The sequence below is a fragment of the Triticum urartu genome, chromosome 2A (genome assembly GCF_056163025.1).
Source record: "Triticum urartu cultivar PI428250 chromosome 2A, HENAU_Tu73, whole genome shotgun sequence".
Classification (NCBI taxonomy): Eukaryota; Viridiplantae; Streptophyta; class Magnoliopsida; order Poales; family Poaceae; genus Triticum; species Triticum urartu.
This window is the reverse complement of record NC_141874.1, coordinates 668366909-668383476: the sequence shown is the minus strand read 5'-3', so window position 1 is coordinate 668383476 and position 16568 is coordinate 668366909. Positions and strand designations below refer to the sequence as shown.

Sequence of the window (16568 nt, the reverse complement as noted above, 5' to 3'; positions counted from 1 at the left end):
GTCGTCAGCCCATGAATCAACGTAGGCACCATGGCGTTGAGCGTCGTTCCAAGTTGTTGTTGCACTTGCTCTTGGACAAGCTCCGGAATCCGCGCCACTTGTGCCTTGAGTTCTTCAACCTCGCGCGTCTGGCTTTCCAAGCTGGTCTTTTTCTCCTTCCGCACACCAGCGGTATAGTATGACCCCCATTTTGTGGACAAGCCTTTGCCGGCCACACAACCAGCTGACGTCGGCTTATTGAGCTTATCCTTGTTTTTCATTACGTTCAACGCCCTATTTAAAGGGGTGTCGAAAGGGGAGCTCTTAGACGACCCGGCGCTACTTCTTTCAGTGTCCCGCGAAAGGAACGTGAACCATTTAGAAATATTGGGGATTAATTAGAGTGCAACCATATGGAGCTAATTACGCGGGGGTGTATTCCTTACCAGAAGAAGCTCAAGCGCCCTGGTCTTTGGATCCGTGGTAAGCTCCTTTGTTATCGGGTCCTCCTTGTACCGGGCCCTGACATAGTTCCTGGTCTGCTTGTCACCGCTGTATTTCTCGAAGCGGGGCGGCAGGCCTTGCTCGGCACGCTCCGCGTCCTCCTTGTCCCATATAGGCTCCACCACTCTATAACCGCCGGGACCGAGTTTGTGTTCCCCTAAGTTCAACTCCCGCATTTCTTTCCCCCACTGACTTGATTCGGAGGTTGCACTGCGCTCGTACTTGATCTTGAACTCCTTGTACTCATCTTCGCTCATCAAAGGATATTTCGCCTTGATCTTCTCATAACTATCACCTTTATCAATCATTCTCTTCACCGCGCTTTTCCAAGTAGACAGGGCCGTGCTCATCTTCGTGAGGGCGGCACTGTTCACTTTATTCCCTGAGAGGCGTGTGTTTTCAAATTCGGCGGGGAACTTGTATCGTTCGTGCAGCTTCGTGAAGAGGAGGTTGCGCAAATTCCCTCGGTCCTTATGCCTAAGGTTCTCGGTGTTGATCGAGACGGTGCTCCGGAGAATGCACCTGAGCTGAACCGAGTACCCCTTGACTATATGTTTGGGCTCCGTTGGATTCCCGTCGGAGTCCACTTGAGTGAATTCCTCCTTGACGGTGCGGAGCGCATTCGGGCGCCGGTCCTTCCTTTGCTTCTTTGGTTGGCTGCCATCTGTGTGTGCGCCGCCATCATCAGTGGTGGCATCCTCGGCGGCACCATCAGTGGTGTCATCCCCGATGCCACTAGGGGTTGTGTAATCAGGATCGGTGTCTTCCGTGGCGTCCTCATAGCGGTGAGGTTGTTCCTCCATCTCCTGGGACAGCTCCCAAAATTGCTTGCCGCCCGAACCACCGGCCTCATCGTTGTGGGCCATGTTTCGCTCTAAATAGGAAAAAAGTTTGGTCAAAAAGTTGGTTATTGTCAAGGAATAAGATCATGGTCTCATCATTTAGGGTTTGTCGACACCGAGGCACCCTAAAAGCCTAAGCTTTCATCATTTAGGGTTTGTCGATGCCGAGGCACCCTAAAAGCCTAAGCGTACATCATTTAGGTTCTCATCGACACTGAGGCATCCGGGGCAGCCAAGTTAACTTTTCATCATTTAGGGTTTATCGATGCCGAGGCACCCTAGGTTAGGCCTAATCACTTGGCACTAATCACTTGGCTCTATTGCCACCTATGGTTTAATACAGCAAGAATAAAGGGGCAATTGATCCTACTTAATTAAGTACTAAGATACCCCGGCCCATGCATTAGTAGCAAGTACCTCATAGGTCCGATTTTTTTAGCAAAGTCAATGTAAAATTCACGGAAAATTTCAGCATGACCTTTGCTGAAAATAGGACATATGGAGTACCCGAATTTGCCGGAACGGAAGTTAATCGACATTCCGGCAAACTCAAGGGCCTCTCGGGGTACCTGCAAAATCATCATGACACGAAGGGCCTCTCAAGGGCCTCAAGCAGCAGCGGCGTCTCCCAGGACCCCATTTTTTTGCTAAATTTCTTTGAGCAACAATCAGAGCAGAAAATTCAGCATATTTCTATACAACATCACTGTAAAGATGAAGAACAGTTCTACAGCAGCCCATTTATATACAATAGCATCTTTGGTCATACCAATTTCTGAAACAATTCAAATCTGAACTGTATCTTTGGTCATACAAATCTCTGAAACTATACAAATCTGAAATATATATTTGGTCATACAAATTTATGGAACTAATCAAATCTGAACTGTATCTTTGGTCATACAAATCTCTGAATTTTTTTCTAAATCTGTGGTCATACAAATTTATGGAACTAATCAAATTCTGGATTCAGAAGTTGGACTTCAAAAATCTTTCATGCAAATTACTTGAATTACTGAAGTTAAATTGTTTTCAATCTGTCCATATATTGTTTTAATCTAGCCCACTAACCATATCTACAGCCTAACCCTATCTACAACAGAACCCACCCACTAGCCCGACTAGTCAGCACGCAACACACACACCAGGAGGTCCCGGGTTCGATTCCTAGGCTCCCCAATATTTTTTTATGCATTTTAAATGCTGTTTTTGATATTTATTTGTGTTTAAATATGTTCAAACTTGTTTAAATCATAACAGTAATATTTTTTTATAAAAATAGTAACAATTTTTAAAAAATATGTTCAAATTTGTTACTTGAAAATATCATCGGCGGCGGCAGTGGAGCGGGAGAGGGTGCGGGGGGCCGGGTGCTCGTCGGCGGCGGTGGAGCGGGGGAGGGTTGTGGTGGGTCGTCGGCGGCGGCGGAGCTAGCGGGGGAGGGTGCGGGTGGGATCGAGATGGAGGGGGAATCGAGATCGAGATGGAGGGGGATCGAGATCAAGTGTCCTCATGAATTCAAAAAGTGCCCATGAAATTTAAAAATATTCATGATATCAAAAAGTGCCCATGAAATACAATCGAGAAATGAAGACTACGATTTAAATACAATCGATCTTAGCTAGCTATCTGTTCACAATCTTCTTGCCCTTCTTTTTCGCAAATGGAGTTCTTCTGTTGGACGGACATCCTTTAGGTAGGGTGGTCCTGCTTCTTCTTGTGGTGTGTGCTGCTACTTCATCGTCATCGTCATGTTCGATCTTCGGGTCGCCGTACTTGTCGAAGTCTTGCTCATTGGCTACTCCATCCATTCCGATGATCTTCCTTTTGCCTCTCCTCACGACAACACGACTGGGCTTTGACGGGTCGGTAATGAAGAAGCATTGGTCCACTTGGGAAGCCAGTACCCATGGCTCATTTTTCGCGGTGACGTTTGCGCCCGCGGTCTTGGATTTGGCTTCGGGTATAACCATGGTGGTGAAATACCGGTCTTCTTTTAGGACGCTCTTGGTCCATCTGACACGGAACATCGGGACCTTCTCTCCAGCGTAGCTCAGCTCCCAGATCTCCTAGATCCTTCCGTAGTATCTGTCCTTGTCGTTACCGGTGTAGGATTCCATCGTTACCCTGGAGTTTTGATAACCATCGCTCTTCATGTCCTTGTCCTCGGTGTAGAATGTGTAGCGGTTGATATCGTACGCCTCATACGTCATCAGGTTGTGCTCGGCGCCCTGTGACAAGGCGAATATGAGTTGTTCTTCTGCGGAAGAATCTTCATGTAAAGGGTACGACAGAAGCTTCTTCTTGAACCAATGCGTGAAACAGGAGTTGTGCTCTTTGAGTATATCTCCGTCCGTCCTCTGTTGGCCTCGGTCATTGTACGTCTTCTCAATAAAGGTTTTGTGCTCTACCACCCAAGTATCGACCACGTCTATGTGTTGTAGCGCGACTAGGTTTGCTCTTTCAAAGTCGGCGAGTCGACCCTCGAAGTCGAGATGCATTTCGCGGCGACCCTCACGGTGACCCCATCCAGCGAGCCTGCCGAGGTGCCTGTTGACGGGCAGACCAACGGGGTTCTCGATGCCTAGATAATTCGTGCAGGGAGATGCACTCTTCGGTCAGAAAGCCCCTGGCTATACTTCCCTCTAGACGTGACATGTTGCGAACGTATCCTTTGATGACACCATTCATCCTTTCGAACAACATCATGCTGTGCAGGAACGTCGGCCCGAGTAGGATGATATCCTCCACGATATGGACCAGCAGATGCACCATAACGTCGAAGAATGCGGGCGGGAAGTACATCTCAAGCTCGCATAGTATCACCACGATCTCTTCCTATAGCCTTCTGAGTTGCCTCACGCCAATCGACTTCCGAGAGATGACGTCGAAAAAGTTGCATAGGCCAAATAGCGTTTCACGGACGTGCGCGTCCATGATCCCACGGATTGCAACTGGAAGTATCTGCGTCATCAGCACGTGACAGTCGTGAGACTTCATCCCGCTGAACTTCTGCTTCGCTGGGTCTAGGTATCTGCTTATCTTCCCCGCGTAACCGTAAGGAAGTTTTACTCCTAGGAGGCAGGTGAAAAACTGCTCGATCTCCTCCTGACTTAGAGTGAAGCACGCAGGAGGGTAGTCATTTCCGGTCTTCTTGGCCTTTTTGCCTTTGCGACGACTTTCTATGTCCTGCTTCGCCTCATCATCATCATCATCATCATTAGCGTGAAGCTCCTGCCTGATGCCCATTGATTTCAAGTCCGCCCTTGCTTTCGGCCCATCTTTGGTCCTCTCTGGCATGTTGAGCAGGGTACCAAGCAGACTCTCGCACACGTTCTTCGTGATATGCATGACATCAAGGCTGTGAGGCACACGATGGATCTTCCAGTACGGCAAGTCCCAGAAAACAGACCTCGTTTTCCATACCTTCAGCAGCGGCTCTGACGCCTTTCGCTTCTTTCCCGGCTCTGGCGCCTTTTGCTTCTTTCCCGGCAGTGGGCAGTCTTTCCAATTTTTCAACAGCTCGTCTATTTCCTCGCCGCTCCTCGTACACGAGCGTTTTCGGGGTTCGGTTTCACCATCGAACAGATCCTTGCGTTTCCTCCACGGGTCATCATCGTGAAGCCACCTTCGATGTCCCATGAACACGGTTTTCGAAGACCCGGGATCTCTATCTAGCTGGCGATACGTTGTGTCATCCATGCACCTTACGCATCCAAAAAATCCGTGGACTACCTGCCCCGCGAGATATCCGTAACCGAGATAGTCGTGCACCGTCGTGAGCAGTGCGGCTCTCATAGGGAAATATTCTTTCTCTGTGGTGTCCCACGTATTGGCTGGCGTTTTCCACAGCGTGTCTAGCTCCTCCTTCAGTAGCTCCAGATACAGATTGATGTCGTTCCCTGGTTGTTTCGGCCCTTCAATTAGCATACTCATGTGAATGTACTTACTCTTCATGCACAACCAGGGGGGAAGATTGTACATCCACACAAACACAGGCCAGGTGCTATGTGTGCTTCTCTGGCTGCCAAACGGATTGACTCCATCGGTGCTCGCGCCCAGCACGATGTTCCTTGGATCCTTCCCAAATTTTCGGTATTCGAAGTTCAATGCTTGCCACTGGATCGCATCCTTAGGGTGACTCAGCATCTTGTCTTTTTTATTTATCTCTGGATCATTTCCGTCATCTTCCCGCTTCTTCTCCTCCCTATCCACGTGCCAACGCAGGAGCTTTGCTACCTTAGGGTCCGTGAAATACCGCTGCAGACGAGGAGTGATTGAAAAGTACCACACCGATTTTCGAGGAGCTTTCTTCCTCTTCTTGTATCGAGTGACGCCGCACACCGGACATATGGTAGACTCCGCGTGCTCGTCCCAATAAATGATACAATTGTTCATGCACACATGGTATTTCACGTCCGGTAAATCCAGAGGACACACGATTTTCTTCGCCTCCTCGAAACTGGTCGGGCACTTGTTCTCCTTGGGAAGACGTTCGTGCCAGAATGACATGTTCTCGTCGAAGCATGCGTCGGTCATTTTGTGTTTTACCTTCATCTCCAGAGCCATGAGCATTACTTTCAGGCGGGTATCCTCGGGCCTGCATCCTTCATACAATGGAGTAACCGCGTCTATCTCCAGTTGATCCAGCTTGGCTTTCTCTCGGGCGGCAGCTCTTGTGTTATCCGTCTGCTTGAGAAGCAGCTCTTGAATATGAGGGTCCTGCACCCAGCCTCCATCGTTGTCTGCTCCGGCATCTTCATCTTCATGATCATGCCCTTCGTCTTGATCTTCCTCATCATCATGTACGACATCTTCTACATGATGACTGTGTACAACATCACCGTCGTGATCATGTCCTGGAGATTCTTCGTCTTCTCGCCCGCCCTCGCCGCGGTGGTACTTGTCTTGTTGCCCTTCCTCATTTCTTGCCCGGCCCCCATGGACGACTTCATAGTCATCTTCATCACCTTGCCACCGATAGCCATCCATGAAACCACGCAAGAGTAGGTGGTCCCGCACCTGCCCGGAATCCGGGTCCGCAATAAGGCTCTTCAGCTTGCATCTTTGACACGGACATCTTATCTCCGTCTCGTTCTTTTGAAGCATCTCAGCCTTCGCGGAGCTCAAAAACCTATTCACGATGCCTTCAGTCATCGTGCGGACCATGGTCGCCTGCGGGGTAGAGCAAAACGATATTTTAGAACCAAGAGAAAATTTGGCATGACCTTCCCTAAAAATAGGACCAAAAAGAATGCATAGTGCCAAAATTCTCGCCGAAACGGAAATGAATCAAAACATTCCGGCAAAATATTGGCAACTATCGCATTTCAAATACCGGTACCTTCAAACACAAACATATATGCAACACCACAAACATACATAGATCTAGCTAGGCCACAAAAAGTGCATGTGCACGTTGTTGGAGCGAGCTAGGGAGAAAAAAAGTAGATCTACATCATGAAGATAGCTTTCCCCTTACTTACCTATCAAAAAAAGGTTATTTCACCACTTAATTTTGATGAATCTATGGTGGAAATGAGGTGAGGAGGAGGAGATGGCCGAAAGCTTGGAGAAGGAGGTGGAGGGAATGAAGTGGGGAAAGTGAGTGGGTAGGTGTGGGGCTGTCCAAAATATCTTGTTGTGGTCCGAGGTTACTAATGGCGCACCACCAGAAAATGCACCATTAGTAACCCTGGTTACTAATGGCGCACCTGCAGGTGGTGCGCCATTAGTAGTTTTGCAAAAAAGTAAAAAAATAAATATATATACTAATGGCGCACCGGGTAATAGTGCGCCATTACTAGTTTAAACTAGTAATGGCGCACTGTGAAACGATGCGCCATTAGTAGTTTTGCAAAAAAAGAATAATTTTTTTACAGTAATGGCGCACTGTCTGCTTGGTGCGCCATTACTACTTAGAACTAGTAATGGCGCACTTTGACCTGATGCGCCATTAGTATGTATGGAAAATGGAAAAAATAATAATTTAATACTAGTGGTGCACCCTCTTTCTGGTGCGCCATTAGTGTCTTCCACACTAATGGCGCATCACCAACCGGTGCGCCATTAGTATATAGTAGTGGCGCACTGCTTCCATGGTGCGCCATTAGTATCAATCCTATCTATAGCCCTTTTCCTAGTAGTGTCTTGACGGCTCCTGCCAGCTATCCCGTGGATGCTATCACGGAGTCTCAAAATTGCCACCTTATGACGCAATGGATTAATATGAAGGTCAAGGCGGTTGTTGGCTCTATTTTTCCTACTGAACCCGGCGCAACTTTTCACTGCCGGCCGATTCCAGAAGGATATTCTAGGGTGATGGTGGATGAAATAACAGAGGGATTTGAGGACCTCCAGCTTGACCACCCTACCGGTGAAGGGGAGACTCGGCTGGGTTCTGCTCTGAAGACTCCATGCCTATGGCGGAAGGAGCTCATCAACCTTCCGAACTGGACGCCTCCGCCTCCTCCTCCTCCTCCGGCGAGTCAGGGCACTCCGCCTCCTCCACCGCCTCCTCCTCCAGCGAGTGACGATTAGGGAACTCGGGCGACTCCTTCTCTGGCGCGTGGCGGCACTCCGCCTCCATCTCCGCCTGCGCCGGTGCGCCCAAGCAGCCAGCCTCCTGGCCCTCCTCCTTCTCCGCCTCATCAGCAAGGGCGGAAGAGACCTGCCGCCGCTCCGGCTGCTCCGGCGCGTCGTAGTCCTTCTCCTCTGCCTCGTAAGCAAGTAAAGAAGACAACCGCCCCGTCTGCTCTGTCGGCGTCTAGCAGTATAGCCAGAGGTGGGAGGACATACAGATTCGGTCCTTCTCTGAAGACTCCAGAGAAGTTACCATACAAGAGGACCCCGGAGGAGAATGCCGAGATCACGCGAGAAGAAGTGAGGAACTTCTTTGAAGGGGTGAAAGCAAAGAAACATCCACCTCCGGAGGAGAAGGTAGATCCGGTGAAAGCGAAGCGCACTCTGGCTGCCCTGACAAAACCACCCAAGTCTCCGCCGAAAGGAAACTATGAGCGCATTATTGGAAAGGAATTTGCCAAAGCGGTGCGGTCGGGAAGTACTGTCAGTGATCAAAGGCTGAAAGAACGACGAGCTGGGAAACAAATTGCCCAGCTCGGCGAACAAGCGAAGCAATCGTGCCCCCCCGCTCAAGGTGCCTAGCGACATCGTCGCTAATGATCCGAGGATGGTGCCCGGTTATAGCAATCTTGGAGATTACCTGCCTGACGATGTACATTATGATTTCATGGAGGTGCAGATACAAAGATACGAGTATGGGAAGCCTCTTGTCAAAGATGAAAGATCTCTATCAACGATGATGCGAAGATTGCATGATTGGTACTTGAAAATATGCAGAGAGTCTAGGGGGAGGAGTACTTTGTATGTGAGAGTTAAAAAGGAGCATGACCTCGTTGGAATTGATCTGTTGCCTGTTCCCTTTGAGGAGTTCTTTTAGTTTTTCAATCAATTGGCCCTCGATAAAGCAACGGTCACCTGCTACTGTCTGTAAGTAGTACTACTTCTGTCATTAAGTCTCTCTATATAGCTCAACTCTTTCATTACATGTATTTATAATTATCCTCACTATATTATGCAGATTGAAGATCGTCAAATTGAAGAAAAGAAAAATCGGTGATATTGGGTTCATTAACACAAATATCATAGATGCAACTCAGGTTAAATTTCATGCCGCAGATACCGAGGCCAACTTGCTACGATCGTTGGTAATAAATGAAAACAAAGATATAATACTCTTTCCTTACAACTTCAAGTGAGTGTTACTGTCTTGTGCATATTCGGTTTCCCTTATATATTAGTCAAGGTTATAGTAATGTAATTGATGAGTTATGCATGCATGTGCAGTTTCCACTATATTCTCCTAGAGATTAAGCTTGAGCAGGGACTAGTAACCGTCTTAGACTCAAAACAAAAAGATCCCCAGGACTATGCGGACATGACTCAAATGCTCGAGAAGTAAGTTAAATCGATCATTATCCACCATATCAACAACTTTGTTCATTTCCTGATATATCAAGTAATTGTTTTCTTTGTCTGGCAGGGTTTGGAAAAAATTCACCAAAAAAGCTCCGGGACTCCCGAAGAAGCTGCAATTTAGACACCCGAAAGTAAGTACTATAGTCGCATGTTCCGCGCATCTCCTATTGATTCAAGCGCTAGTTTCATCAATACCATTTGGCATTCTTGCTTATCAGTTTGATTGACCTCTATTTCTTGTAAAGTGGTTGTGGCAGGAACAAGGGAATGATTTCTATGGATACTACGTTTGCGAGTCCATCCGCCACACGACCTGTGAGCGGGGCTACTTTGACGAACAATATGAAGTGCGTAAATAACAACATTCACAATTTTATTTTATTACCATAATTTGTGTTGAGTTTCATTCATTCATATATATATGTATTGACCCCCTTCTTCAAATTAGATGTTTCGGAAGCGGGATGAACTCCTAGCACCAGCTCGCATGCGAGCAATTCAAGAGGAATTGGCGGCATTCTTTCTTGACCACGTGATTGCTGAAGATGGAGAATACTATGTGGACCATGAGTCCGTATGTTAGGAGATTATATTTGTAAGAGATAATTATTGTATATATGTAGCCGGTAGTGTCGTATAGATATACGAGAACTTGTTGTTCGACCAATCTCTCGGAGAAGGAGAGGTGGTCGATATCACTTCTCTCTGTATGCATATATGTTCATGACGATCTTCTGTTTCCTTTATTTGCTTACTAGCTAGCTAGCGTGTCTAGTCCTCTCTATACGTATGTATAGTATGTAGCGTCGACCAAGCACGGACATAAGAGAGGACACTTCTCTCTATTAATTATAGCTAGCTAACACAATATATGAAACACCTAAATTAACCCCCCAAAACCCCCAAACCCCCGCCCTTTCAAAAAAAAACCCAGCCACAGAAATGCTGACACGTTGATGCATATTGGTCCCGGTTGGTGCCACCAACCGGGACCAAAGGCCCTCCTGCCTGGGCTCCGCGCACAGGCCACGTGGAGGCCCATCTGTCCCGGTTCTGGATTGAACCGGGACTAAAGGGACAGGGCATTAGTACCGACCCTTTAGTCCCGGTTCAGGAACCGGGACAAAAGGCCCTTACGAACCGGGACAATAGGCCCTTTTTCTACTAGTGAAACTTGGGCCTTTGGTATCCCAAGGGATCATCATTTGAGTTAATGGGTTACTCGGATTCGGATTGGGCTGGAGACAAGGTTGATCGCAAGTCCACTTCCAGTTCATGTCAATTCCTAGCGAGGTCGTTGGTAAGTTGGTCTTCAAAGAAGCAAAATTGTATATTTCTCTCCACAGCCAAAGCCGAGTACATTGCTGCCGGAAGTTGTTGTGCTCAATTATTATGGATGAGGCAAACTTTCATGGATTATGGTGTCAAATGTGACAAAGTGCCTCTTTGGTGTGACAATGAAAGTGCCATCAAGATCGCCGAGAATCCGGTTCAACATAGCAAGACCAAGCATATTGAGATTCGCCATCATTTCATTAGAGATCATGTGGCCAAGGGAAACATTGAGTTACTCCATGTCAACACCGAGAATCAACTAGCCGACATCTTCACCAAGCCCCTTGAAGAAGCAAGATTCCGCGAGTTAAGGCATGAGCTAAATATCATGGATATTAGTAACTTGGGATGAAATTCTTGCTCATACACACATACTCATGTATTATCTTGCTTAGATGTAGGCACATGTCTAGGGGGAGCTAGCTCAACACATGAGCTATCTTATCCTAGAAGTGCATAAAACAAACACAATCTTTCACATAAGCCACTTTAGGTGGTACTTGTGCTTCAAAGATGAGTATTGGTCTTGGGCCCAAGGTTCATATCTTCACGGTGCCATACCAAGTAAACTCAAACATGGTGGCCTCGGCCACCGCCCTCTCTTGAGGGTTGTGCCCGTGTTTGTTTCGCGTGTGTGGTGTGTTGTTTTTTGTGTCTTTTCTCTCCTTTTTATTGGTGGGTTTTTCCCGCTTCTCTTTTGGTACAAGTGCTCCTCATATGCCCTTCTCGTAGTGATAGGACTTTTATTGCGGTGTATTCGGAAATATAGACCGAGTGTTTTGTGAAGTAGGGGTAAGAGTCTACACTCAGCCCTGTATTCAAAAAAAATCATCACTCATGTCAAAGTTCCTGAATACCCCGTGCCCACGGGCTCTGTACCGTGCGCACAGGACCCCCGTGCCCACGGGGCTCACTTAGCCCGTGCGCATGGGGTCTGCTGTTTCTGGCCCTAAAGAGGTGGGGCGTGGGGGGCTCGGGTTCATTCCCACCCATTCGCCCCCTCCACTCCCCGGGAAACCTCCAGCGCCACCGCCGTCGCCTCCGCTCGCCGGAGCTCCTCCGGGCTTCGTCGGGCTTCTTCCTCCATGGATCTGCATCAAATGGGTTCCTCCTCTAGTTGGTCATGTCCTCTTATTTTCTCTCCATCAGTTCCTCTAGTTTATAGCTTTAGGGTTTCCTCCATAGTTTCGTTTGGCCTAGACCTTTGTTTAGACATAATTCGATGTGCATAGGTCCTTTGGTCTCTCTGCTCCACCCACTCCCGGATTTCGATCCGGAAGTGGCTGCCGCTGGGAGACCCCCGTGTCCACGGGGTGTTTGACCCCCATGCGCATGGGGCCCCGTGTCCATGGTCCTGTACCGTGCGCATGGGACCCTCGTGCCCACGGGGTCTAAACCCCCATGCGCACGGGCTATCCAGGAACTTTTTGCCTGGATTCTGTCTAACTCCTTGCCATCCTTCTTGCATTTGTAGTCATTTGTGTTCGTGCTTTGTTTTGTTGGGTGTTTGCATGTATTTCAGACTCCGCTGACAAGAGGTCTGAGCTTCGTCACAAGCGTGCAAAAGGAGGATCAAAGGACTACACCATTGCTCGTCGCCAGCCGTCTGAAGGCATGGGTCAGGGGTCTGGGTCAGGTCAGGGCCGTGTTCGCCATGTTGCCTCAAAGCAGCCCATTGTTGAGACCTCCGATAATTCTGAGGAAGATTATGACTCGCAAGATGATACTTAGTATGACAACCCCAATGTTGATGATGAGATAGAAGAAGAGGATGATCGTGTTGAGTAAGATGAAGAAGAGGAAGAGGTGTCTAGTCCCGACCAAGCCATTCCGGGTGGTCGTGGCCTCCGGAATATGCCTCTTGCCAAGTGGACCAAGCCAGAGATCTGGGCTGAGAGACAGAGCCATCCTTATGCAGCTGCCACTGGATCCTCGCTTCAAGAACGAGTTTCAGCAAAGGGTCTATCATGAGCTTCTTATGACCAAGTCAAAGAAGTTTGCTCCTTACAAGCAAGTCAACACTGAGAGTTTGCGTGACAATGATCATCTGTATCCCAGTGTGTACTCTGCTCTTGGCAGATTGGGTCTTATTCCGTTTGTCACCTTCAACCATCCCTATACTGAAGATCTAGTGATGCAGTTCTTTGCCACTCTGTTTTTCTCCAATGACTCTTCTCACACCCTCACTTGGATGTCTGGAACACATCGGTGCTCGGCTCCCATGGCAAAGTTCTCTGAGATCATTCCCTACCCATTTATGGATGCAGAGGCCGTTTCTGATGAGTTTGGCATTGTTAGGGAAAGTGGGCAGCGCACTAAGGATGAGATTGCCTTTGCTTACAAACAAGAGAAGTCTTTTGTCACTGGGTCAATCAAAGATCGCTTGCCCCTCTATGACACCATGCGCCATATCCTGAGGTATACCCTCACTCCAAAGGCCGGGGATTCCCATAACATTCGGAGCTCCATGCTAGATGTCTTTGTGCATCTTCATCAGAAGAAGAAAGTGGATGTTCTGGATTTCATGTACTATGAGCTTCGTCAGTGTGTGCAAGAGAACAAGTCCTTGATCTATGCTCCATTCATACAGACTTTGATTGAGACCATCTGTCCTGCAAAGTACATTGCCTCTTTCAAGATCTCTGTTCCTAAGCGCAACTCCAACTGGACCCCGGCTGCTCCTGCTCCATATGTGCCTATCAAGAAGGGGCGCAACCCTAGGCCTGAGGATCGTGCCACTTATACTCCAGGCATGTCCTCTACTGCACGGATCCCTCGTGGTAAGGCCAAGTCTGTTGGTTCTGAGGCCATCTTGTTGGAAATATGCCCTAGAGGTAATAATAAAATGGTTATTGTTATATTTCCCTGTTCATGATAATTGTCTATTGTTCATGCTATAATTGTGTTATCCGGAAATCGTAATACATGTGTGAATACATAGACCACAACATGTCCCTAGTGAGCCTCTAGTTGACTAGCTCGTTGATCAATAGATGGTTACGGTTTCCTGACCATGTACATTGGATGTCATTGATAATGGGATCACATCATTAGGAGAATGATGTGATGGACAAGACCCAATCCTAAGCACAGCACAAGATCGTGTAGTTCGTCTGCTAGAGCTTTTCTGAATGTTAAGTATCATTTCCTTAGACCATGAGATTGTGCAACTCCCGGATACTGTAGGAGTGCTTTGGGTGTACCAAACGTCACAACGTAACTGGGTGGCTATAAAGGTGCACTACAGGTATCTCCGAAAGTGTCTGTTGGGTTGGCATGAATCAAGACTGGGATTTGTCACTCTGTATGACGGAGAGGTATCTCTGGGCCCACTCGGTAATGCATCATCATAATGAGCTCAGTGTGACTAAGTAGTTGGTCATGGGATCATGCATTACGGAATGAGTAAAGTGACTTGCCGATAACGTGATTGAACGAGGTATTGGGATACCGATGATCGAATCTCGGGCAAGTAACGTGCCGATTGACAAAGGGAATTGTATACGGGATTGCTTGAATCCTCGACGTCGTGGTTCATCCGATGAGATCATCGTGGACCATGTGGGAGCCAACATGGGTATCCAGATCCCGTTGTTGGTTGTTGGCCGGAGAGTTGTCTCGGTCATGTCTGCATGGTTCCCGAACCCGTAGGGTCTACACACTTAAGGTTCGATGATGCTACGGTTATTAGGAAGACTTGTATGTGATTATCGAATGTTGTTCGGAGTCTTGGATGAGATCCCGGACGTCACGAGGAGTTCCGGAATGGTCCGGAGGTGAAGATTTATATGTAGGAAGTTGTCATACGGTCACCGGAAAGGTTCGGGGGCATATCGGTATTTTACCAGGGCCACCGAAGGGGTTCTGGGGGTCCACCGGGAGGGGCCACCTCTCTCGGAGGGCTGATACGTCTCCAACGTATATATAATTTTTGATTGCTCCATGCTATATTATCTACTGTTTTGGGAAATATTGGGCTTTATTTTCCACATTTATATTACTTTTGGGACTAACCTATTAACCGGAGGCCCAGCCCAGATTTGCTGTTTTATGCCTATTTTAGTGTTTCGAAGAAAAGGAATATCAGACGGAGTCGAAACGGAACGAAATCAACTAGAGAAGTTATTTTTGGAAGGAAACACACCTGATGGACTTGGACCCTACGTCAGGGGAGACATGAGGTGCTCACGAGGGTGGGGGGCGCGCCGCCCTAGGGTGCGCCCCCCCTGTCTTGTGGGGCCCTCGTGGCTCCTCCGAAGTCCTCCCTGCACCCATATATATCGTCGTACCCTAAAACTTCCAGAACGGAGATTAGATCGGGAGTTCTGCCGCCAGAAGCCTCCGTAGCCACCAAGAACCAATCTAGACCCGTTCCGGCACCCTGTCGGAGGGGGCAATCCCTCTCCGGTGGCCATCTTCATCATCCTAGTGCTCTGCATGACGAGGAGGGAGTAGTTCTCCCTCGGGGCTGAGGGTATGTACCAGTAGCTATGTGTTTGATCTCTCTCTCTCTCTCGTGTTCTTGAGATGATACGATCTTGATGTATCGCGAGCTTTGCTATTACAGTTGGATCTTATGTTTCTCCTCCCCCTCTTCTCTCTTGTAATGAATTGAGTTTCCCCTTTGGAGTTATCTTATCGGATTGAGTCTTTAAAGATTTGAGAACACTTGATGTATGTCTTGCCGTGGATATCTGTGGTGACAATGGGATACCACGTGCCACTTGATGTATGTTTTGGTGACCAACTTGCGGGTTCCGCCCATGAACCTATGCATAGGGGTTGGCACACATTTTCGTCGTGATTCTCCGGTAGGAACTTTGGGGCACTCTTTGAGGTTCTATGTGTTGGTTGAATAGATCAATCTGAGATTGTGTGATGCATATCTTATAATCATGCCCATAGATACTTGAGGTGACATTGGAGTATCTAGGTGACATTAGGGTTTTGGTTGATTTGTATCTTAAGGTGTTATTCTAGTACGAACTCTAGGGCTGTTTGTGACACTTATAGGAATAGCCCAACGGATTGATTGGAAAGAATAACTTTGAGGTGGTTTCGTACCGTACCATAATCTCTTCGTTCGTTCTCCGCTATTAGTGACTTTGGAGTGACTCTTTGTTGCATGTTGAGGGATAGTTTTATGATCCAATTATGTTAGTATTGTTGAGGGAACTTACACTAGTGAAAGTATGAACCCTAGGCCTTTTTCACCATCATTGCAATACCGTTTACGCTCACTTCAACATTAGTTACCTTGCTGTTTTTATTATTTCAGATTACAAATACCTTTATCTACCATCCATATACCACTTGTATCACCATCTCTTTGCCGAACTAGTGCACCTATACAATTTACCATTGTATTGGGTGTGTTGGGGACACAAGAGACTCTTTGTTATTTGGTTGCAGGGTTGCTTGAGAGAGACCATCTTCATCCTACGCCTCCTACGGATTGATAAACCTTAGGTCATCCACTTGAGGGAAATTTGCTACTGTCCTACAAACCTCTGCACTTGGAGGCCCAACAACGTCTACAAGAAGAAGGTTGTGTAGTAGACATCAAGCTCTTTTCTGGCGCCGTTGCCGAGGAGGTGAGTGCTTGAAGGTATATCTTTAGATTTTTCAATCGAGTCTTTTAGTTTCTTGTTTTATCACTAGTTTAGTTTATAAAAGAAAACTAAAAAAATGGAATTGAGTTTGTCCCATACGCTTCACCTTTTTAATATCTTCCGTGAGTATGATGGAAAGGATAATTGTGCTCAAGTGCTAGAAGAAGAAATCTATAATATGTTTGGCACTAAATATTTGAATGATGAGCATGATTGCAATGTTGTTAGTACGAATTCTTTGAATATCTATGATGCTAATGATGATTGCACTAGTTATGATGCCTCCTATAAACATGTC

General features: G+C 47.4%; 1 pseudogene; it reads left to right on the top strand.

Annotated features, from left to right (window-relative positions):
* The window catches only part of LOC147986567 (secreted RxLR effector protein 161 pseudogene), a 29965-nt pseudogene extending 18955 nt beyond the window's left edge, over positions 1 to 11010 (top strand).
* Positions 11011 to 16568: the final 5558 nt, after the last annotated feature.